The 22,891-nt window shown below is 35.3% G+C and overlaps 1 protein-coding gene across 25 annotated transcripts in view; it reads left to right on the plus strand.

Moving 5' to 3' along the window:
• C37H2orf88 (chromosome 37 C2orf88 homolog) overlaps positions 1–22,891 on the plus strand; it is a 228,880-nt gene that overhangs the window by 14,361 nt on the left and 191,628 nt on the right. For 11 of the 25 annotated variants that reach the window (XR_005385034.1, XR_005385028.1, XR_005385036.1 and 8 more), the window contains one exon: positions 18,223–20,482. The exons of 4 other annotated variants lie outside the window; for them this stretch is intronic. The gene's annotated coding sequence lies outside the window, so the exon portion shown is untranslated. Of the gene's footprint in view, positions 1–2,524; positions 2,587–7,216; positions 7,288–14,691; positions 14,715–18,222; positions 20,483–22,891 lie in introns of those variants that run through there. 10 more of the 25 variants (XR_005385048.1, XR_005385049.1, XR_005385035.1 and 7 more) reach the window with 10 other exon arrangements.

A 22,891-nucleotide genomic window follows, 5' to 3' on the forward strand; every position in this document is an offset into this window, starting at 1 on the left:
TATAATCTCACCATCCAGAAATAATATTTTTATATATTTCCTTCCAGTGTTTTTTATATATATTTTACATAGATGAGAATATTTGGTATATATAATCTTATTCTTTTTTTTGTTTGTTCCATTATATAAGCATTATCTCATGTGTTAAAAATAATTTTAGGTGTTGTTTTTAATAGCTATACAGTATTTCAGCATGTAAAGATGATCTGTTTAAACATTTCTTTATTTCTGACCATTTCAGTTATAATTTTTTCAAATTTTTTATTCAGAGTTTCTATATATCGTTTAACATTTAAATAAGCTTACAAGAATATAAGAAACCAAGAAAAATATTTGTTAGATCCAGAATTTTTACCTTTTATGAAGATTTTAAATTACATGAAAGATTTTAATTTTATGTATAAGCATGGTACTGCACTGTGCACATCTTTTAATCCCAATTACATTAATTATACATACACTAAAATGCACAAGAAAAGACTAGAGGGAATTACAGTAAAGTCTTAATAGCTGCCATCATCTTTCACCTAGGTTATTTAAAAAGCTTCCTATAGGAGCACTCAAATACATCAAATAGTTAATAACAAATACAAAGGAACTAATCAATAATAATACAATAATAGTAGAGGACTTTAACACCCCACTTACATAATGGAGAGATCGTCTAAACAAAAATCAACAAGGAAAAAACGGCTTTGAATGACACACTGGAACAGATGGATTTAACAGATATATTCAGAACATTCCATCCTAAAACAGCAGAATTCACATTCTTTACAAGTGCACATGGAACATTCTCCAAAATAGATCTCATATTAGCCCACAAAATAAGCCTCAACAAATTTAAGAAGATCGAAGTCATACCACACATCTTTTCTGACCACGACACTGAAACTAGAAGTAAACCACAAGCAAAATATGAAAAGACCTCAAATACATGGAAGTTACATACTATACTACTAAACAATAAATGGATCAACCAGGAAATAAAAGGAGAAATAAGAAGTACATGTAAACAAGTGAAAATGAAAACACAATGGCCCCAAATCACTGGGATATAACAAAAGGGAAGTTTATAGCAATACAGGCCTAAAAGCAAGAAAAATCTCAAATAAGCAACCTAACTTTTCACCTAAAGAGACCAGAAAAAGAAAAACAAACAGAATCCCGAACCAGCAAAAGGAAGGAAATAATAAAGATGAGAACATAAATAAATGACATAGAAACTAAAAAAACAGTAGAACAGATCAGTGAAACCACTAGCTGATTCTTTGAAAAACTCAATAAAATTGATCACCCCTAGCCAGACTTATCAAGAAAAAAAAGTAAAGGAGTCAAATAAAATCGCAAATGGGAGAGGAGGAACAATGACCAGGATAACAAATACAATTTTCAGAGAATATTATGGAAAAATTATGTCAACAAGTTGGACAACCTAGAAGAAATGGATACATTTCTAGAAACATATAAACAACCAAAAACCAAAACAGGCAGAAATTAAAAATTTGAAGAGACAAATAACCAAAATGAATCAGTACTAAAAAATTTCTGACACCAAAGTCCAGGACCAGATGACTTCACAGGCTGTCCTATCAAGCATTTAAGGAAGAGTTAATACTTATTCTTTTCAACCTATTCCAAGAAATAGAAAAGGAAGGAAGGCTTCCATATTCATTTTGTGAGGCCAGCATTACCTGATACAGAACCAGATAAAGACACCACAAAAAGAAAGAGAGAGAACTATAGGCCAATATATCCCTGATGAATATAGATCTAAAAATCCTCAACAAAATACTAGCAAACCAGGTCCAGCAATACATTTAAAAAAAAATCATGGACCAGGATCAAATGGGATTTATTCCTGGGTTGTAATGGTGATTCAGTATTCTCAAATCAATCAGTGTGATACATCACATCAATAAGAGGAAGGATAAGAACTATATGATCATTTCTATGGAAGCAGAAAAACATTTGACAAGTATTACAACATCCATTAATGATAAAAATCCTCAACAAAGTAGGTTCAAAGGAAATATACCTCAAGATAAGGCCAGACATGAAAAACCTACAGCTAACATCATCCTTAATGAGGAAAAACAGCTTTTCCCCTTATGTCAGGAGCAAGACAAGGATGTCCACTCTCACCACTTTTATTGAGCATAGTACTAAAAGTCCTAGCCACAGCAATCAGACAACTAAAAGAAATAAAAGTCATCCGGGTTGGTAAGAAAGAAGTAAAACTTTAACTACTTGTAGATGATATAATGCAATATATAGAAAACCCAAAAGACCACCAAAAAACTGAGAAAAAAAATCCGTAAAGTCGCAGGATACAAAATCAATGTACAGAAATTTGTTGCATTTCTTTTTTTTTTCTGTAAGATTTTATTTATTTGTTTATTTTTTTATTTTTTAGAGCCTGAGCCAGGGCAAGGGGAGGAGCAGAAGAGAAAAGGAGCAGAGGAGAAAAGAATCACAAGTGGATTCCACGCTGAATGTGGAGCCCCTCATAGGGCTCAAACTCATAACCCTGAGATCATGGCCTAAGCCAAAACCAAGAGTCAGTCCACTGACTGAGCCACCCAGGTAGATACCCTTCTGTTACATTTCTATGCATCCAATAATGAAGCAGCTGAAAGAGAAATTAAGAAAACAATCACATTTATAGTTGCACCAAAAATAATAAGACATCTAGGAATAAACCTAACCAAAGAGATAAAAGACCTATTCTCTGTAAACTATAAAGCATTAATGAGAGAAACTGAAGATGATACAAGGAAATGAAAAGACATTCCATGCTCAGAGACTAAAAAAAATTTTTTTTATTCATTCATGGGAGACACACATACACACAGAGAGAGAGAGAGAGAGAGAGGCAGAGACACAGGCAGAGGGAGAAGCAGCTCCATGCAGGGACCCCGACATGGGACTCAATCCCAGGTCTCCAGGATCAGGCCCTGGGCTGAGGGCGGCGCTAAACCACTGAGCCACCCGGGCTGCCCGAGACTGAAATTGTTAAAATGTCTATACTGTATACAAAGCAATCTACACATTCAGTGCAATCCCTATCAAAATACCAACAGCATTTTTCACAGAACTAGAACAAACAATTCTAAAATTTGTATAAACCACAAAAGACCCAGAATAGCCAAAGCAGTCTTGAAAAAGAAAAGCAAAGCTGGAGGCAACCACAACTCTGGGTTTCAAGATATACTATAAATCTGTAGTGATCAAAATGGTACTGGCACAGAAATAGGCACATAGATTAATGGAACAGAATAGGAAGTCCAGAAATAAACCCATTTTACATAGTCAGTTAATCTTTGACAAAGGAGGCAAGAATATCCAATGGGAAAAAGACAGTCTCCAATAAATGGTGTTGGGAAAACAGGGCAACTACATGCAAAAGAATGAAATGGGACCATTTTCTTATACCACACACAAAAATAAAATTAAAATGGATGAAGGACCTAAAATATGAGACCTGAAACCATAAAAATCCTAAAAAAGAACACAGGCTGTAATTTATCTGACATTGGCTGAAGCAATAGTTTTCTAGATCTCTCTCCAGAGACAAAGCAACAAAAGCAAAAATAAACTATTTGAACTATATCACAGTAAAAATCTTCTGCACAGCAAAGGAAACAACAAAACTAAAAGATGACCTACTGAATGGGAGAGGATATTTGCAAATGACCTCTCCTATAAGGGGTTAGTTTCCAGAATATATGAAGAACTTATATGACCTAACACCCCCCAAAAAATCCCAAATAATCCCATTAAAATGGGCAAAAGACGTGAATAGACATTTTCCCAAAGAAGACATACAGATGGCTAACCAACAAATTAAGAGATGTGTATCACTTACCATCAGGGAAATGCAAATCAAAACTACTATGAAGGGATCCCTGGGTGGCGCAGCCGTTTGCCGCCTGCCTTTGGCCCAGGGCGCGATCCTGGAGACCCGGGATCGAATCCCACGTCAGGCTCCCGGTGCATGGAGCCTACTTCTCCCTCTGCCTGTGTCTCTGCCTCTCTCTCTGTGACTATCATAAATAAATAAAAAATTAAAAAAAAAAAAAGAAAACAAAACTACTATGAAATTTCACCTTACACGTGTCAGAATGGCTGAAATCAACATAAGAAACAACAGGTGTCAGCAAGGATATGGAGAAAAAGAAACACTCCTTCACTGTAGGTGTTTAGGAGCATGAACAGGGGCAAAGAAGGATGCATGCTGCTGCTTAATGAAATCCAGGGCTTCCTGCGAGTAAGTACATCTGGGTGAGGTTGGCTTCTCCAGTCTTCAAGTTAATTGGAAATTCCTCATAATATCTGCCCACCGTCTCCCAGTCCCTATACACAGGAATGTTGGGCCTGGCCCTGTTGTCATAAGGTCCAAAGTGACAGTTGGGAGATCCAAACCACTCATCGAATCCATGCCCAGATGCCATTTGCCCACAATCTTGCTGATGTAAAAGCCCCCTTCAGCAGCTCAGGGAGGACGTGCTCCTCATCCGAGATGCCACACACAATCTGTGGTGTGTAGGCGTTTCTGGAGTGCCCATTGATGGTGTAGATGTCCAGTGAGCTGAGCTGCCTGTGATGGCGAGCAGAGGGGGTTGGCTGAGTAGAAGTTTGAGAAAAGCATCCCTTCTGCAGCCATCTGGTACAATTCAGGGTCTCTCTGGAAGGTTCTTCATATACCCCCAGGTCTCCTCACCAGAAATGCAAACTGGTACAGCCACTGTGGAAAACAGTATGGTGGTTCCTCAAAAAGTTAAAAATAGATATACCATATAATCCAGTAGTTCCACTACTACATATTTACCCAGAGAATACAAAAACACTAATCCAAAAGGATACGTACACCCCTTTGTTTATAGCAGTGTGATTCATAATAGTCAAGATCTGGAAGCAGCCCAGGTGTCCATTGATGGATGAATGGATAAAGAAGTAATGTATATATACAATGAATATTATTCAGCCTTAAAAAGGATGAAATCTTTCCATTTGCAAGGACATGGATGGAGCTAGAGAGTATAATGCTAAGCAAAACAACAAATACCATATGATTTCAACACATGTGGAATTTAAGAAACAAAATAAGCAAAGAGAAAAAGACAAGAAACAGATTCTAATTATGAAAAAGAAATTGATGGTTCCCAGAGGGCAGGGGGCCAAGGGGATGGATTTAAATAGGTGATGGGGATTAAGAAGTGCACTTGTGTTGAGGACTGGCTGGTATATGGAATTGAATTACCATATCGTACACCTGAAACTAATATTGCACTGTTTGCTAACTAACTGAAATTATTTTTGAAAAGCTTCTTAACTGACCTCTTAATTCCACTTTTGCTTCAGAGCAATCCTTTAACTACAGAGGTTAAGTCATTTCTCTATATACAACTTCCAGTGGCTTTGTTAGAGTAAAATCAAGAGTTCTTACCATGCCCTACAAAATTTATGTTATGAATGCCTCCCATCCCCCAACTTCCATCTCTCTGGTTTTAACATTCTATCTCTGATTCCATATTTTGTCCCTGGAGCTATTATACTGGCCCCTGATGTCCCTTCAAAGTGTCAGCCATGCTCTTTCTCCCAGGGTCTTTCCAGTTGTGTGTGTGTTGTTGTTGTTTTTTTAATTTATTTATTTTTTAGAATATTCTTTCTCCAGATATTTACATTGTTTATTGACTCACTTAATTGAACCTCCTGCCGGAATATCCTTTTATCAGAAATGACTTCCCTAGTCAGTCATTCTATAAAACATAGCCCATTCCTCCTTTTTTATTTATTACTCTATCCTACTTATCCTACATTATTTTTCTTTTTACTACTGACCTAATCCATGTTTAATGGTTTGTCTCTACTCACCACAATGTAAACTTTATGAAAACAGGAATTTATTTTAGTCACTACAGAATCCCAAATGCTAAAATAGGGCAAGGCATATAGTTGGCGTTCAATAATTGTTGAATGTTTTCTCTAAGTAATAGAATTTTAGGTGGGTTTAATTTTCTCCCATATACTTTCTTTTTTTCTTTTTTTTTTTTTAGGGCAAATATTATTATTACTACTTGTAGAATCTAACAACTTTAACAAATAACAGGTTTTTGTAAAGAATCTTTTCCTATTCCAAGATCAAATATATTTTCTGTGTTTTTTTCCTTTGGGGTTTTCACATCTGTCATTCATTTATCCCCCAAATCTGCCCAGTTGTCTAATTTGCTTCTCAGTACATTTATACACATTATGTAGTCTATCATTTTTATTTTCTTCAAGTCACCTCAGTAGAGGCTTCTGACCTGCTCTACCCTGCTTTGGTCATTCTCTATGCCTCATACACAGCCACTTTCCAGTGATCCACCATCATCTGGGGATTCATTTTACATCTCTCTTGAGTTGAATCTGGTTTCCTGAATCCCAGTGTTTTTCTCTTTCCTGTTTTATCCTTACTTTAGTGAGGCATATCCTCCAGTAGTTTCCTGAGAAATGGTACATGAGATCTAAAGCTTTTTAGACCTCGTATGTCTGAAATCACATACATCTGATTGCTTATAAGCAGGATATAAGATTCTAGTGTGGAAAAAATTGTCTTACAGAACTTTAAACGCATTACTATTTTTTGGGTGTAGCTTCTAGTAGTGCTATATGATGAAGCCTTTTGATCTTTTTTGTATCTGACTTGTTTATTCTCTCTTGAAACTTGCAATACCTTTTTGTTATCCTAACTATTCTGGAATTTCATGATAATGTGTCTTGGTGAAGATTTTATTTTATCACTGTGCTGAGTACTCCTTGAACCTTTTGAATTTTAAATTTATGTTTTTTAATTCTGAGATATTTTGAGTTATTTTTAGTTGATTTCCTCTGTATTCTCTTAGATTTGTTTTATGAAACTCTTCTTGGATTGATGTGTATATATATATATATATATGAGTAATTCTCTATCTCTTCGCCTTTATGCTTTATTTTATAAATTTCCTCAACTTTATTTTCCAACTTTAAAAAAAATTTTGCTAATCGATTATTAATGTCAATTGCTCATATTCTGTTTTTTTCCCAAATAATTTATTATGAACATTTTTAAACATACAGAAAAACTGAAAGAATAGTACTGTGTTTCCCCATATACTCACTTTCTAGATTTACAACTGTTAACATTTGCCATATTTATCCACATGTTTGTATTTTCTTCTGAACTATTTGAAAGATGCAATCATCATAACACTTGCTCTCTACGTACTTCAGGATGGATCTCCTGAAAGAATGCATTTCCTAGAGGTAAGACCATTCTTCTTCAAAAATAAAACTAATGTCACATTTAAGAAAATTAATATTAATTCCTTAAATCACCTAATACCCATCCATATCCAGATTTTCCTAATCCAAAAATGTTCTAAAACTTTTTTTTCTTTAAATTCAAAAAAGGGGTGCCTGGGTGTCTAGTCTAGGTCAGTTGAGTTCCTGGTTCTTGGTTTCAACTCAGGTCATGACCTCATGGGTTGTGAGATTAAGCCCTGCATCTGGCTCCATGCTGAGCAAGAAGTCTTCTTGAAGATTCTCTCCCTCTGCCCCTCCCCTTCTTGCATATGCATGCTGTCTCTCAAATTGATAAATAAATCTTTAAATTTAAAAAAATAAACAAGATCGGGGCCCAGCGGTTTGGTGCCACCTTCGGCCTGGGGTGTGATTCTGGAGACCCGGGATCGAGTCCCACGTCAGGCTCCCTGCATGCAGCCTGCTTCTCTCCCAGTCCTCTGCCTGTGTCTCTGCCCCTCTCTCTCTTTCTCTCTCTCTCTCTGTCATAAATAAATAAAATCTTAAAAAAATAAAAATAAAAAAAGTAAACAAGATCAAATGCAATTAGATTGATTCATGCACTTGGCTATTGTATTAGCCTCATTTCATATTGAACAATTCTCTCATTTTTTAAAATAGCTTTGTCCTTTTCAAGAGACCAAGAAAATTGTGTTGACAAAGGAATCATATCCTGGATTTGTCTGATTGTTTTCTCTTGCTTTTACTTGTGCTAAGCTTTGTATTTCTAAATTTGATTAGATTCAGGTTAAATCTTTTTGGCAAGAATACTTCATAGGTGATAACTGGATATTTCATCTCATAATAATAGAAGGATGTTATATCAGGTTGTTCCATGATGTTAAGTTTGATCATTTGGTCAAGTTGTTTTGCTACTTGATCTCCTCATTGTAAAGATGTACTTTCCCTTTGCAATTAGCAAGTAACCTGTGGGAACATACTTGGTATTGTGCATATATTCCTTTTTTAAAAAAGTATTTATTTATTTTTCAGAGAACATGTGAGTTGGAGGGGAGAGGCAGAGGGAGAGAGAGAATTTCAAGTAGACTCCCACTGAGTATGAGTTCAAACTGGGGCTCCTTTCCAGGACCTTGAGATCATGACCTGAGCCAAAATTGATAGCCAGGTACTCAATGGATTGAGCCACCCAGGTGCCCTGCTAATTGTGCAAGTATTCCTAAGTCCGTTATTACTCTGGGGGGTGCAGAATGGCAATTTCTTTTTTTTTTAAGATTTTATTTATTTATTCATGAGAGACACAGAGAGAGAGAGAGACAGAGACAGAGACAGAGACATGCAGAGGGAAAAACAGGCTCCCTGCAGGGAGCCCGACGTGGGACTTGATCCCAGGTCTCCAGGACCAGGCCCTGGGCTGAAGGTGGCACTGAACTGCTGAGCCACCCAGACTGCCCCGCAGAATGGCAATTTCTAATTGGATTTTTCTTTTTGTATTTATTAGCTGACTTGTTTTTGATGTGACGTAGAGGTTTTGCTCATCAGCTAGAGTAAAAAACACAAGGTGAATATCTAGTTCTTGAGCATTTACCAGTTTTCACTGTATAAATCATGTGCTCGTTCTCTCCTATGGTGGCAAAGAATTTTCCTTTCCCTTCGATTGGCACTATGGTTTCTTGAATGTTTTTAAATTTAGTATCTTACAGTCAACTACACATACTCTTTCAACACTAAAATTGTTCTAAATCTAGCCATTAAGAGTCCCTTCAAGCTGATTTTGTGTCCTTCTGATTTATCCTTTTATACTCTTTCAGCACATCACTGTTTTTTCACATTTATGATGCCCCAGGCTTATCTTCTATTTTCCATGCCCCTGAAAATCAGCCATTTTTCCTGGTTCCTTTTTGTTAGAATAACATATAGAAACCAGTGGCAGGTATTTTAGGTGTACTCATTGTTTACTGGGATGGTATTAATAATTCTGGGCTTTCTCAGTGGCTGCAACTAGGATGGGTGGAAGTACATACCTATATACACATACCACACATATCATTTTTTAAAACCTGACTTCGGATATATATTTCTAACTCAACTAAAATATTTCACATTTTGTCCTTTACTGTTTTCATGCTTAAAAAATTTTTTAAAATTTAATAAATCTGTATTATAACATTAAAATGTTATTTTTTACAATATATGTAAAACAGCTTATAAAAGTCAATACCAAAGTTATTGCCAATTGTGAAAATACTGATGGAAATTTAAGATTTCTTTTTTACGTTTATCTTTATATCTAAAAAGTTAGTAGTCTAACAATATTTGATAAGCCTTTTCTCCAGTTTTACTGATGGTTTTGTAACATCGTTTGGGGTTTTTTTGTTTTGATTTGTTTTTTTGCTTCAGGTTGTTTTCATTTTCAGGGCTTACTTATATTTAATTGTATTTTAAGCTATTTAAAACATTTTTAATGTTCATGATCAAAACTTAAAAGGTATATTTATGTGCTTCCCCTCCCCTCTCCTCTGCCATCCCATTCATATAGACATAATTATAGTCATCTGAATTAGTTTGTGTATTTCCATTGTTTCTCTTTGCAAAATATACCCTAATACGTATGTATATACATACATAAATGTAATTTATTCCTACTTTCTGAGATAAAAGGTAGCATATTTTTAAACATTTATTTATTTATTTGAGAGAGAGTGCATATACACAAGTAGGGGTACAAAGGGAGAGACTCTCCAGCAGACTCTTCGCTGAGTGTGAAGTCGGCTACCATGGGGCTTGATCTCACAACCCATGAGATCATGACCTGAGCCAGAATCACAAGTCGATGCTTAACCTACTGAGCCACTCAGGTGCCCCAGTTTCATTTATTTCTGTTCTAATATTATTTCCTTCCCTCTGCTAGCTTTGGGCTTTGTTTTTTTCTAGCTCTTTTAGGTATAAGATTAAATTGTTTGAGGTTTTTCTTTTGAGATATCTTGTATTGCCTCTTGGTTCTTTTTTTGTTTAACGTATTTTGGAGATCATTCCAAGTCAGTACATAGAGAGCTTACTCTTTTTTATGGCTACGTAGTAGTATATGGATATCTTACAGTTTATTCAGCTAGTATCCTAATATGGTTAATGCCTCAGTGAATAACTTTATGCATATGTTGTTTCTTATTGGTGGAGATTATATATATATACATCAGGACAGATCCTTGAAGTAGGAATTCTAGGTTAAAGGGTAAATACATTTAAAGTTTTGTTAGATATAGCCAAACTCTATCAATAGGGATTGCACCATTTTGCACTTCCATTAATATATGAGTGTGCTTCTTTCACAGTAGGCAATGTAAGTTCTTTTGAAGGTTTCATATCCTTTTGTTCTTTCCAAGTTGCTCTTTCAGTTTTCAGTTCAGTCTTTTATGTTAGTGGCTTTTCTCAGATGTCTTCTGATCCTTGGCTGCCTGTTTATGATAAGAATAGTAGACCTTAAATAGCTGTTTGGGTAGGGCTTTTTTATGGAACTCTTCCTTAAATGATTATCTGTGACTATTTCTTTAGGGAACCAGGCCAGATTTTAGGTCTTTTCTTTGGGCTGGTCCTATTCTCAAGAGTGTTTCAATTTTCTTCTTGAAGGGTAAGCCTGGCTATCAGAATTTTGGAAACGCAGTGAAGATGGGAGATCTTTTTATTAAGTATGGATGATAAGTGTTTTGGTGGGAAGAAAAAGGAGAATAATATTTTAGAAGAGTCTGTACCACCTTAGCCTTAAATTGTCATCCTGTTCTGTATAGAAGATTAAAACCATATGGCAGCATGGCTTCTCTCTACCTCCAGTCCTTTAACAGTATTGGGGAAATAGTTTTGTCTGTCTCCTTGACAATATGGTATTGCTAGCTAATGGGTGAATTTAAACCATTACATTTATTGAGATTACTGATCTATTTGGACATAATTGCCATCATCTTATTTTGTGCTTTTTGTTTTTGCTAATGCATATGTTTGTTTCCCTGAATTAATGCTTTCTGTTTGAAAGAATAAAATTTATTTTCCTCTTTTCAATCTCCCTTGGTTTGGAAGCAGTGGGTTTTATTTCTGTTTTTTGTTTTTTTGTTGTTCTTCTTGTTCGTTTTTTATTTTTAATGGTTACTCTTCAATATTTAAAGTATATTCTTTTTTCTTTTATTATTTTATTTTATTTTATTTTTTATTTATTTATGATAGTCACACAGAGATAGAGAGAGGCAGAGACACTGGCAGTGGGAGAAGCAGGCTCCATGCACCGGGAGCCCGACGTGGGATTCGATCCCGGGTCTCCAGGATCGTGCCCTGGGCCAAAGCCAGGAGCCAAACTGCTGCGCCACCCAGGGATCCCATATTCTTTTTTTTAATACTCAGAATGTCATTTTAAATTTATAGTTTCTTTTTTATTTAAATTCAGTTAATTAATATACAGTGTATTTGTTTCAGAGGTAAGAGTTCAGTGATTCATCAGTCTTATATAACACTCAGTGCTCATTACATCACATGCCCTCCTTAATGTCCATTGCCCAGCTACCCCATCCCCTCACCCCCCCTCCCCTCCAGTAATCCTGTTTGTTTCCTATGATTAAGAGTCTCTTTTAGTTTGTCTCCCTCTTTGATTTTGTCTTGTTCTATTTTTCCCTCCCTTCCCCTATGATCCTGTTTTGTTTCTTAAATTCCGTATATGAGTGAGATCATATGATAATTATCTTTCTCTGACTTACTGTGTTTAGCATGATATTCTCTAGTTTCATCCACATCATTGCAAATGGTAAAAATAAATTGAAAGGATAGAATGTAACAAAAAAGTTTTTAAGGACTTTAGAAAGAGTTGATAAGAAATTATTTTGAAAGGGGAAGAGAAAAGAAAAATTAAAATGGAAAGACCAAAGAATCGTGGGGAAACCCCGAAGACTGTATGCTGTGTTCCCCTGGCGCTGAAGTTGTGCACCTGTCAGCTGTCACTTTGGCCTTAGCTGCACGTGCTGCTGGTCTTCTGTGGGAGTGGCCTGTAGTACGGGTCCTGTTGTCTTGGCCCCGGGGGGCACCGCACCGCCCTTGCCCGGGGGCCCCAGTTGCTCCATGTGGCTGCTGCCCCCAGGCAGCCTCCTGCACCGCTCTGGAGGCCAGAGGGACAGCGGTGGACTCCCCCCAGGGAGCCGGGCGGGCCACCATCCTGTCTCCCTGGCCCGTCTGCGGCCCGCGCTCGCCCACCTGCGGTCCAGGGTCTGGGTGGAGTCCCTGCGCCCTGCAGCCTCCTGCAGTGTGCACCTGCACCCCTCCTGCCGGGGGAGGTCGGGGGCCTCTCACTGCAGTGCTGCCCTGCTGGGCCCGCGCCTGGAGAGCCAGCGGTCCCCGGGCCGTGCCTGGGCTCCTGGTTTGTGGCACCCCGGGCTGCAAGCCCACTCCTGGGCTCCTGACTGCAGCCAGCGGCCCTGCGTGCATGCCCGGGAAGTCTGCCCCCTGGGGCCCTGCCCTCCTGTCTGCGACCCTGAGGATCCTGACACCACACTGTCCCCCCTGGGATTCCGCCCCACTGGGCCACCTGAGCACCACTCAGGCTGGGGCCTCCCTCACTGCAGCACACGGAAAACTCTGCTCTTGTGCTCCGCTGCTGCCTCCCTGTCCGCCAGCCGGCTAATGGAGCACCCCCTGCAGTTCATCCTCCGATGTATCACCTTGGATTCCCTCTCTGCACCTCCTGACCTGCAGCAGTTCTCTTAGAGCTCCCGTTGAGCTCACGGGTGTTCAGAATGATTGGCTGGCCATCTCACTGAATTCCTGGGATCATACAAACTAAGGTCTCCTCCACCATCTTGGAGAGTCCTCCTAAAATATATTCTTGACTGTGAACCTTTTTGCCAAAATTAGCATCTCTCTTCCCTCTGAAAAAGACAAATTTAACTTTACTCATAGAGCTCCTAAGGCAATTTCTCATTAAAAGTATCTAGAATTTGTTTCAATAATTTTTAACACAAAACATAGTAGTGTTATATTAGTTAAGTAACCAAAATCATATCAGTTTCTGTGTTTACCATTGATTCTCATAACTATCTTTTTCTCTCTGAATTCTTTGTCAGCTTGTATTTTCTTAGAATTTTTTTTTAAGATTTTATTTATCTATTTGATAGAGAAGAGAGCACAAGCAGAGGGAGTGGCAGGCAGAGAGAGAGGGAGAAGCAGGCCCTCTGCCAAGCAGGGAGCCTGATATGGGATCTACCCCAGGACCCTGAGATCAACACCTAAGCTGAAGGCAGATCCTTAACTAACTGAGCCACCCAGGAGCCCTGGAATTTGATTATCTTGATTCAAACTTGAATCTGCAAAGATAGATAGGCAATAATAGTATAGAAGGAGTGGTAGGGCCAAGTAATAATTACATAGTTTCAGTAAATAAGATAGTGTATTAATAACATGGGATTAAACATGGAATGGAATTGGTGATTCTCAATTTTAACCTGTGGGAATGAAAAAGCAAGTGCTATGAATCATTGGTCAGGTAATGGATTATTCAGAACCATATTCAGGCATTACATTATTAATTTGGACAAAAAAATCCTAGAATTCTATCTCATACTATGTTTCAAAGTAAGTTAGAGGTGTATTAAATTTTATATATATAATGTCAAGCTAGAGCAAAACTAGTAGAAAATAAAAATATATATCAAACTTTTAAGAGGATTTTTAAAGTATCAATTATTGGTTGAAATGAATAGGTAATAATATATAAGTATACCTTTAAAATCAAAGGGTAAAAAAAACAAAACAAAACCAAAGGGTATATGAATGTGAAAATGTTTTGAAAAACAAAGCCTTAGAGATACAAATTATTTACAAGTTGTAGGTAATGTATGGAGGGGTCAGAGATAAAGCTTTGAAAGCAAATATGACAGTTATCTCCTCTGCAGAATCAGAGTGCCATCCCCATTAACTAACATACTGTGCAAAATTTGTTGAATAGATGTTCATTGAATACATTTTGAATGAGTCTGTCTGAGGCAGTTTCCTCTTTGTTATGGTAACCAATGTATTGTAGTTTTCCTAGAGTTGTCATGATTTGCACTTGTCCACCTATCATAATTATTAATATCTTCTGCCTTAGAAATTCTCAGATATGTACCAATTTTGTCAGTAAATCACTTGGTCATCTCATTTATACAATTTGGAAAATGCCAGTCTTATAGAGATGATTTAAAGGTTGCAAATGATCCATGTAAAGAGTTATATACATAATACTTAGCACACGTGGTAGATGTTCAATAATAGTAGCTACCATAAGGAACAGTGTAGATTGCTTGTATAAATATTGATGTTTTTCTTTCAGTTTTTAATATTGAAACTACTATCTGACAATATTTAATATTCTTTGATACCTGAATTATCTTTTATTCATAGGCAAAGAGGTCAATACCGACATGGTAAGCTATAATATTAAAGTACCAAAAATTATAGATATTAATGGTTATTACTATGTTTTCTATGTATCTCAGACTCTTTATGAATAACCACTGATTTCAATAGTATAGTTACAAAAATTGGGGTTTTAGAATTGTGTTAAAGGTGTTTTTTCAAGTATAAAAATGGTTTCTATACCACAGGTCCAATATCTAGAATAAATGTTTTGCTTTAGCTCTATGCTTGAATTAGCCCCCCCCATGAATACATAATCCTGAAAATGGACATATTCTTAATTTAGCTTTGTGATCCAAATTTTACTTATTTAAGGGTTTATCATTTGAAATGGATACCTTTGAATTATGAAATTTCACTAAATTAATATGTAAATGAAAGATATTTTAATGAGTGTAGAACAAACATTAACGTGCTATTTGTATAAAAGTCATGTTAATTTATAACTTTTCATATAAAAATGTTAATTTATTACTTTTCATATAAAAATATCTGAGAACAAGAGAATATTTTTAGGAACTAATTTATTAATAAGGTAAATGGTAACATTTGCAGCATTACATCAGCATTGGTTATATATTTCTTTAGTGTTCTTTGTTTTGGCTTCATATCACAAACGTCCTGATTCACAGTATTGTTATGCTCATCTGAGTACTCTACCGAAAGTGGACTTGAGCAGGCCAGTCTGAATTTAAGCCAACAGCTCCATACCGAACTATACTTTCCTAAATTGTACTATCATAAGAATCTGGAATGTATGCAGAAATGATCAAACAAAACAAGTTTACTCCAAAGTCTGTGTCTGTTGTCCCTCCCCATCTCTCTCAATCTTTCTCCATTGACACCCAAACTAATACATTGATGATCTTCCATTTTGTGTAAACATGTCATATATAGGATCTGAGTTTGTATTTTTAATTGATTTTTTAAAATCTGGAAAAATTCAAACCACACAGTCATAGAACAACTTGAAAATCCCTTTTAATTTTTAATAGGTAATATTTGGACCTCTTCTGATACTATGTGCTTAAGAATGAGATTCCAGTTCTTAAAAATTCACTTATTTACTACTTAATTTTTAATAGGTAATATTTGGACCTCTTCTGATACTATGTGCTTAAGAATGAGATTCCAGTTCTTAAAAATTCACTTATTTACTACTTAAATAGTTTACTATGCTGAATTAATATGCATTAGTAGTATGGATTAATATGCATTAGTAGTTTATGATTATAAATATTTATGAGTGTCTTGTGTTATTCAACTGTAACGATTGAACCATAATCATATTTCCTTTACTATTAATCAGTATTTAAGTTAATCAGTTTTGAAATCAGAAACTGAATTGTTAATATGGTAGCAATAAAGCTATTTAAGTTTGCAGTGAGAACAGACACAGCTTTTGTTTTAGGGTGTAAAATAAGGTGATATGTAACATGTAACTTTTTAAAAGATATAAGCACTGTTTTATGACTAATTTTTTCACTAGAGATTGAAGGTAATCTGACATACACTGTACATACCTCACTCTGTTTCCTTTCTAAGCCCTGTTCACATTCAAGCAAAGGAAGGGGAGAGTTCATTCCATGGCTTTAAGTTAAGCATCTAATATATCCTTCCTAAATAAAATCTCCTATGTATTACTCCACAAGGATTTACAGATTGATGCAAACTTTTATTTGAAGTTTTGAAAAACAGGGACGCCTGGGTGGCTCAGCGGTTGAGCGTCTGCCTTCAGCCCAGGGCGTGATCCTGGGGTCCCGGGATCAAGTCCCACGTCGGGCTCCCTGCATGGAGCCTGCTTCTCCCTCTGCCTCTCTCTCTCATGAATAAATAAATGAAATCTTTAAAAAAAAGAAGTTTTGAAAAACAATGAATGAGAAGAATTTTACTTCATCTGAAAAATATTGCATAGTAGAAGATGGAAGGAAAGCAGACTAGTTAGGCTTAATAATTAACGCCCTCAGTTTACTTGATGGATAGCCACATCATGGTCGTAGGAATTAGAATCAATGCTTACAGATTTTTAGATGAAATTCTATAGAATAAAGAAGTTGAGCTTTGCTAGTCTTAACATACCACTTTATTCAAATCCATTTGAACATACGATTCTGATTATGTATTTGTTACTAGTTTTGGAGGAAATATATCAGTTTTTAAGATTGAACGAGGAGATACATGCAGTAAGATTATTGAATTATGAAAGAGATTTAGAGAATTTATTGATTTCTTACCATCCTGAAATGTTTCAGACCACAGCTGTAACTCACTACTTGATTGTTAGATGAAGTGCAGTAGCTACTCAAGTGATGCGTAATGTAAGACCCTATGCTAGTGTCTCATGACTCTAACCATACTTATATATACTAGAAAAAGAAGAATTTAACACAAATTTGACTAAATTTATACAATATCAGTTTTTAAAATTTAGTAGTTTTTCATTGTTAGGAACACTCATCCTGTAATTCCTTTAACGGCTGATGCTTTTTAAGGCATTAAACTGTTGTTGCTACTATCTTTAATGAATTGCAAGTCATTTTGTCTGTAAGTTGCCCTTTTGTCTTATTTTTCCCTGAATTACTGGAATTAACTGCTCTAGCGAGTTTTCAAATTTCAGTTTTCTAAGGAAGTCTCTATTTTTCTTTCTACTCCTAGTTTTTTATATCTACTTCACCTGTTTCTTTTAATAATACAAATTGGTTGGTCCACCTTTCCTTATGAACACAAAAGAATGCAAAATAAATACGTATATCTGGTTATAATAAAAATTAAACAATTAAATATAATCTTGTATGGGAAAGGAATTTAAAAATCCTTTTTTAAGGTGTGTGTTGTACTTTTGTAGTTGATACATCACAGCATGTATTTCTATGCAATTCCAAGTAATAAACTCCTTCCTTGATAATTGAATATGATAAAGATTAAAATAGCTTGGATAAATCATTACATACAGTAATTAAATTTATAAAACTGATAGTCTTATGAAATCTATATAAACAATTCAGTTTCATTATCATATGATTTGGTTTATTGACTATATACCTTGACTTAGTTTACAAACCAGAAAATCCCATGGTTATGTTTCTACGTAACATAGTTTTACCACATTATAGGCAGTGTTATGCTTTATTAGATTCCACAGTAAAATTGATGTTTTTCTTTATTCTTTTGATATGAAATTCTGCTTCTGTTTCTTTTCAAAGCGTAAGCAGCAAACTCATAGTTTTCATTGATCATAACTTGTTTCCAGAAGAACCAGAAAAGCTGTTGTAACTAAATGACCTGACAGAGAAACCTTTACTACAAAGCTGTATTTTATTTGCATTTGTACCTGAGCTAACAAAGAAAAGTCTTAAAGCATTAAAATGTACCTATTATATATGTTTTTCCTCAAGTGGTATATCTCAAAATATAGACGTAGTGTCAAGGACTCTTTAAGTATTTGTAAATGTCAGTGAGCCTCTTTTTCTTTAGAAAAATTAGCTTTAGCTAATTTGACAAATATGTTTATTTTAGGAAAAGAAGAGAAAGAGACTGGAACGCTTTGGACTCCTTTGATACTCTACATTAACATTTCCTCTCCAAGTGTTATATATCAAAGTGAAGATAATGGCCAAATTAAAATATTTCAGTGTTCTTTCTTATCACCAATACATCAATATTTTCATTGACATTGAATATGTAATTGTCTCATAATGTCACTGTTATATCTTATAATATTTTAAAAGTATTTATCCAAGTGTATTAAATTACTAGAGATACTTTTTAAAAAAGATTCAGTTTATTTATTCATGAGAGATAGAGACAGAGACACAGGCAGAGGCAGAAGCAGGCTCCCTGCAGGGACATCACGATGCAGGACTCGATCCTGGGACTCTGGGGTCATGCCCTGAGCCAAAGGGAAATGTTCAACCACTGAGCCACCCAGGCCCCCCTACTCTAGATATTTTAAGTTGATTGTAGTATATTATGTTTTAAGAACAAACAAAAAAGCCAAAACTGTATAGTTACATTTACATGGAATTCACAAATTATGGTTACTTTGACTTCCTTTAGGTGAGTTATTATTGAATATTTATCATAAAAATATTGAATTTCCTTATGGTGACCTTGGATTAAATACAACTACAGATTAGCTGAATACTGGTCAAAATAAATTATAAGCTCAAGCTTCATTATCATTTGTAGTTTGAACATAACAAATCTGATACAGTGTTACTTCATAATTCTGATGCTCTTTGCAGTAAATTTGATATAGAACAGTTGCTAAAGAAACCGTGTTCAAATGTGTGACCATTTTTATGGAAAACATCTGGGGTAATTATAATTAGTTCAGGATGTGTACTGTTTAAAAATAATCTTGAATTCATGGAGAAAGAAGTGTATCTTCAATGAGTAGAATAATCCAAGTTAGTATAAAAAATTCTTTAAGTTATTGGTAGCTGTGCTTAGAGTATAATTTTAGAGTATTCCAAAAGGAAATGAGTAACTTTTATGTAAAATGCCAATTTGGCACTTTACACCTGTTAGTGTGTTTCGTTTAGAACAGCTGTGTCTTTTATTATCAGTAAACAGATGCAGAAAGTAATGGAATGTTTTAAAGCAATATGTTAATCCTGTCTTCCACTACTGAACTGTCTCACAATATAGTGATTAAATATTGACTGTGCAGCTGTTGCTTACAATTATAGAATTTCTTAGTTAATTTCTCCTTCCCAGGCCCAAATGAGATCTAATTTCTAATCTTAAAGTGTTCATTATGTAGTTTATTATAATTTGATTTCTAAGGATAATATATTTGATTCTTGAGATAGATTCATATGTTTATAAAACGATTGTTTCTGAATTGACTAATATTCTAAGTGGCATAAATAATTTTTAAAAGTATTTTAAAAAGTAAATTTGTTCCTGAATATGAAGATGACTATTTAAATGTAACAATTTCATGCTTGAAAACTGCCATCAATGAAATAAAAAGGGAATTATGGTTGTTTTATCAAATATTTATGGAGATTTGATAAGCTCCTGCAAATTATTTCAGTCTCGTGGCCCTTTTGCAGTTTAATTATGTTTTAATCCTTACATCTCACCTTGTCAGAAAAGATATTTTAGATGCCACATCAATAATTATCACTTTTATACTTAAGCAGTTGTATTAGGTAAAATTATTATTAGCTGACATTTATTGTGCTATATCTGAAAGGATTTATGCAAAGAACTCTACATGTATTATAATATTCTTACCCCTTTTTGTAGATGAGGAAGTTCAACCTTAGAAATATGATGTAAATGGACCAAGGCCTTACTCCTGGGAAGTGTTGAAGACTGTTTAAACCCAGGCATTTTCACCCTCAAGTCTCTTGTTCCTTTTATTTATTTATTTTTTTATCTATTTATTTGAGGGGTGGCGCATGAGCAGGGGGAGGGGCAGAGGAAAAGGGAGAAGACTCAGGGGCTCGATCCCAAGACCCTGAGGTCATGGCCTGAGCCCAAGGCAGACACTTAACTGACAGCCCCAAGCTCCTTGTTCTTAACAACTTTTCATTTTGCCTGCCTTTAGCATCTAATACTGACATGATATAGAAGGGAGATTACAGAAAATGAACTTTGTGTCCTTTTTTTGAAGCCACTATGTGCATTCCAAGTGACAGTTCTCTCATTTAGTCCTTTTGCCTAAATAAAAAACAACTAAAACATGCACGGAAAGATGAAGAGCTCCAGTTCTTGTTATTTCACCACACGATAACTGTGTCAGTGCTCTGCAACATCATCAGAGGTATCACAAGTATTGTCATAGTCTACACTATAGAAGATTTTGAAATCCCTCCTTATTTTACTCTAATTGTGCTGCTTTATGGAGACAACTCCAATAATCTGTTCCCCTTCCCAAAAAGGAAAGTTTCTTTGGTTCAAGAGATTTTTAAAGAGCAACATGATATAATTTATACCTGTTATATTATTTATACCTTAACCTACAAGTATCAGTTATTATTGAAATTTATTAAATATTCACTGCCAGATATCATTACTACTTCTATAGTTGTAGTTTATTTTGTCATTTGCTGTAGGAAGTATGCCATTTTATATACGAAGAAACTGAGAGTCTCCGAGATATTAAATAAATTGGTCAAGATCACAGCTAGCAAATGATATTTGTATGCATTTGACTTAAAAAAAACTGAAAATTTAAAAATGCCCAGCTAATTATTTTTGTAGGGAGCTTTAAGATAACAGATGGCTACTTCAATGTAGTTTCCCTTGACACTGATGAGAATGCTTATAGGATTAACTGGGATCAGTAATGTCATGAGGTATTGCTAGAAGAAACTTAATATAGCAGAAGTCCATTATAAGGCGATGTTTTAGGGGCAAAATGTTCTTGCATGAAAGTTGTCTGAAATATCAGAAGAAAAACATAGAAGAGTATAAAATGTCATTTTTCATGTTACCAGTTTTAAATGAATAAAGCTTTACATATTTTGCTAAATTTAATCAGCTATGCTATATTCAGTGTTGCTATTTTATTCAAATTATTTTTTGTGTCTCCATCAAAATTATATCTATTTTGAGATAATTGTAGATTTACATGCAATTTTAAGTAATAGTACTACTACAGACAGTGTGCCCTTTATGCAAGTCCCCTCAAGGATGGAATATTACAAAACTATACAGTACAATATCCCAGCTAGGACACTAATGTTAAAACAGTCAAGATACAGAACATTTCCATCACTACAGGGATCCCTCCTGTCAGCCTTACACAGCCACATCTACTTCCTTTCCCACTGCTTTCTCTTAACTGACAACTCATCCGTTCTCCATTTCTATAATTTTGTCATTTATAAGAATGTTATATAAATGGAATCCTAGAGTATGTAACCTTTTGGGAATGGCTTTTTTTCCCCCCACTCAGCATAACTCTTTAGAGATTCATCCAGAGAGCTATTGCATATTTCAGTAGTTTGTTATTTTTTAATACTGACTAATATTATTTTTTACTGCTAACCATAATACATACTATTTTTCCATAGTATGGATGTGCCACTGTGTTTAACCATTCACTTATTGAGGGACATCTGGGTTGTTTCCAAAACAGTATGTATAAAATCTGGTTTATTCAATGGTACTAAAGTTTTATATTTTACACTTAAGTTCATGATTGATTCTGAATTAATTTTTGTATAAGATGTGAAACTTAGACTGCTTTTTAAATTTATTTTATTTATTCATGAGAGAGAGAGAGAGGCAGAGAACAGGCAGAGGGAGAAGCAGGCTCCACGCAGGGAGCCCAATATGGGACTCGATCCCGGGACCCTGAGGTCACACTCTGAGTCAAAGGCAGACGCTCAACCACCGAGCCCCCCAGGCGTCCCTCGGCAGATTCTTTTTGGTGGGAGTCAGGGGGAGATAATGGACACCAAAATGATGCCGTATCATTTGTTGAAATAAACAGCTTTGTTTCATTGAATTGTTATTGCACTTTAGTGAAAAATCAGTTGGCCCCTTTTGCCTAAGTGTGTTTCTAGGTTCTTATTTGTGTTCCATTGATCTCCATGTGTATTCCTCCACTAATACAAAGTTGATTACTATTCTATGTCATGCCTTGAAAATGGGCACTCTATTCCTCCCGCTTTGTTTTTATCAAAATTGTTTTAGCTTTTCTAGCTTCTTTACCTTCATAGAAATTTTAGAATCTCACTTATATGTACAAAAATTCTTGCTGGGATTTTGATAGGAATTAAATGAAGTTTGAATATCAATGTGGAGACTGTTGAAATCTTAACTCTATTGTTTTCTAATCCATAAATACATTATATTCTCTATTTAGGATTTCTATCTCTTTTATCACTATTTTGTATTTTCAGCATCCAAGTACTGTATGTCTTCTTAGATTTGTACCTCAGTAATTCATTTTTCTTGAATGGTTATAAAGGGTATTGTATATTCACATTTTATGTCTACATGGTCATTACACATCTATGTTTATCATGTATTCTTGCAACCTTGCTGAACTCATTAGTTCTGGTTTTTTTTAATGGATTCCTTGAGTTTTTCTACGCAATCATGTTACCTGCAAATAGGGACAGCTTTCTTTTCAGTTTCTATACATTTCTTTTTTTCTACCATTCCCCTGGCTGTAACTCCCAGCCCTATATTAAATAGGAGTAGTTTAGAGAGGATATCC

The sequence above is a fragment of the Canis lupus genome, chromosome 37 (genome assembly GCF_011100685.1).
Source record: "Canis lupus familiaris isolate Mischka breed German Shepherd chromosome 37, alternate assembly UU_Cfam_GSD_1.0, whole genome shotgun sequence".
In the NCBI taxonomy this organism is placed as follows: Eukaryota; Metazoa; Chordata; class Mammalia; order Carnivora; family Canidae; genus Canis; species Canis lupus.